The sequence below is a fragment of the Fukomys damarensis genome, unplaced genomic scaffold (genome assembly GCF_012274545.1).
Source record: "Fukomys damarensis isolate Sample0158 unplaced genomic scaffold, DMR_v1.0_HiC HiC_scaffold_27, whole genome shotgun sequence".
In the NCBI taxonomy this organism is placed as follows: Eukaryota; Metazoa; Chordata; class Mammalia; order Rodentia; family Bathyergidae; genus Fukomys; species Fukomys damarensis.
This window is the reverse complement of record NW_022900939.1, coordinates 23,731,750-23,734,908: the sequence shown is the minus strand read 5'-3', so window position 1 is coordinate 23,734,908 and position 3,159 is coordinate 23,731,750.

Here is a 3,159-nt window from a genome sequence, read left to right as displayed (position 1 = left end):
GCCTCCCCGCGGCGTCTCGAATACCCAGGCTCCTTTGGGTCGCTGCCAGGTTCATACTGCATGTGTTAATCTAGCCGCTGCTACTGTCTGCTGTCGTCCGTCAGGAACAGGTGACTGTAGGGCCCCTACTCTTTGTCAGGAATTGTGCGAGGCCGCCCCAAGCACACTCTCATTTACTTCTCACTGTCAAGCTGTAAGGCTGGTCTACATGGCCCTGGTTTTGGGGTTTTGGTTGTTTGATTTTTGTTTTTGGCGTTTGCCAGCGGGCAGAGTTTCACTTATGTAGTTCACGTTGGCCTTGAACTCACTGTATAGCCCACACTGGCCTCGTACTTGTGTTGATCCTCCTGCCTCAGCCTCCCAAATGCTGGGATTATAGATGTACTCCACCATGCCAAGCCATTGCTGAGTTGTAAGGAGCTCCTAAAAGGAGTACTGATTTTATAGAGTTGGAAGAAATTGAACGTGGGTCTGGGTGATTCCAAAGGCTGAGCACACTCCCTTCAGCTTTTTGGGGGTCAAGTTCTGCATTGTGAATTGTTAGGTAATTTGGCCACATTTTTGCAGGTTAGAGCTGGGTAAGATGATGGATTTGCCCACTTGGAAGATACTCATGGCCTTAATCCTCATGCAATCACCCGCCTGGCTTCCCTGCTCATGCTGGAGTTCCCTCTGTGAACTGCCTCCCTCATCTCCTCAAAAACCCTATTCCACACACCCAGCGAGTAAATTCAAAGGCTGAGTCTTGTTCATCTTTTCTTAGTCAGGGTAACTAAGCAACTCTTAGTTGTCTCAAAGGTAGCAGTGATGGTGAACCTTTGAGAGATTTCAATAATACAAACAGCCCACTGTGGCACAAAGGTCTGGGAAAGTTAAGCAGGAAAAGAAACTATGTTGTGGTAGGGAGAGGCAAGTGGATCTCAGGAGGGCAATGTCCAGTCCGCAGAGGGCGTCTGTCACCCCATCTCCCGCTGAAGAGAGGCCTGTGGGAAAGGCCACTTCATTATGATAGATGAATTTTTCAAGAACATCTGAAAACTTAATTTTCATGGAGAATCTCCCATTTGAAAAATGTTGGCGACTCATTGGAAAGTGCGTACACTGGGAAGGCTAAAATCAGCACAGTGAGGGGCCGGTGTAGCTCTTGGGCCTGACCTTACCTGGTACACAGTAAAAGTTGACAAATCGGCAGGACTTGGTCACGGTGCAGGGCAGTCTTCTGGCTGCTGTTGGTTGCTCATTGCTTGTACTCTTTCTACTTCTGAACTGAGAGAAGGACCCTTTGGTGGGAGTGGGATGATGCAGGGTGAGGAAACCAGGCTTCTGATGAAGTTGGAGAAAACAGCTTGCCTATGTCTTATTTATTTATTTATAAGAGGAAAATTTATTGGAGAATAGGAATGAGGAATAAGAATAGCTCCTGGGAGACAGGAGAGTCCCAAATGGGTTGCCACGGAGCCCACTTTTCAAAGAAAGTTTTATAGAGCAAAGTCACTGCGGGTGGGTACATAATCAACTAATAAGATTAGGTAACACTGACCCAGTAGTAACAAGGGTATATGGATCACATCATTAACCTTGCTCAATAATCTGTAGTATTAGTCTTAAATATTCTTAGTCTCAGTGGAAGAGGATGGCCCACCCCCAATGAGATAAATCTCAAACTTCTGTTTATCCTTTAGGGAAGTAAGCAAATCTGGCCATTGTGACTTTAATCTTCTTCACTATATGTTTATTTATAATCCCCCTACCTGGATTGTGCTTAGATTGTGGTTTTAAAAAAAGGTTATAAGGGCTAGGGATTTAGCTCAGTGGTTCCGCCACTTGCCTCACAAGCAGAAGGACCTGAGTTCAATCCCAGTACCACACACACACAAAAAAAAACCAACTTCAAAAAAAGGTCATGAGTAGCAGGTGTGGTGGCGCACGCCTGTAATCCCAGCACTCGTGAGGCTGAGGCAGGAGGATTGCTGTGAGTTTGAGATCAGCCTGGGCTACATAGTGAGTTCCAGGTCAGCCTCAATTTACATAGTGAGACCCTGTCTCAAAAGAAAAAAAAAAAGTCATGAGATTTAAATCGCCACCTGTGTCATGTTGCATGGCCTCTCTGGAGGGCCCTAAGCAAGGTGTGAAGGACAGGAAATGACCACTGCTCCACTCCAAATAGCCTTCACTTTCCACAAGTCTGGAAGGAAGTAAGCAGACTTGGGATTCCAACTGGAAGGCATTAATCACAACCCCAAAGGACTGAACATCTCACTTCCTGTCATCTACAACCCTAGAGTCTAAAGTGAGATGAAAGGAGGTGGAATCAAAGTGCCTGCTACCCAACACATACATATTGTAGTGCAGGATTTGAAGCTGCTCCTGTGAGTCCCAGATGGCTTCTCAGTTCATGCAGCCCACTGCCACTTCTGTCATGGAGGGATCTAGCCTGGGCTGAGTGACCATTTCTTCACGTGTGGGTGATAAGGCCGGAGCTGCTTCACTGGAGCTGTGGCTGAGGAGAGTCACAGTGTGCACCTAGAAGGAGGAATGCTCACCAGAGACAACAAGATAACCTTAGGCGAGAAAGGAGTCCAGCCAACAGCACAGCAGGAATGTAAGTGAGATTATTAGCCAAAGGGAGCTGAGATATTTAAGAGTGGATTCTGGAGTTTGGAGCCAGTGAGATAAAGAGATAACAAATATTTACTCAACAAATATTTATCAGGTAACTATTTGCCAAGCACTGTTCTAGGCAGGCACTGTGGAGCTCCATGGTGAACCAGACAAAACCAACTGCCATCTGGGTCCAGCTAAATGGGTAGATTGTTTGGTGGTTTGTCCCATTCTGTGACATCACCTGGGGTGTCAGCCAGACTGAGCCCCCACAAAAGGCAGTTGAGTTGGTTGAAACTGCTTAAGAGCTAGGGATGGGACAGACTTGGAAGTGGTCACTTTCTGTAGACTGGTGGCAAGTTCAAGGTCCAGAGTTTGATCCCCAGTACCAAAAAAGAAAAAAGAATATACCACCATTTGGTTATCCATTTGCCCATTCATTAACATGTGGGTTGTTTCCAGTTTGTTTGCTTGTTTATTTGTTTATTTTTTGGTACCGGGGATTGAACTTGGAACCTCGCTCTTGTGAGGCAGGCGGCAGAACCACTGAGCCAAATC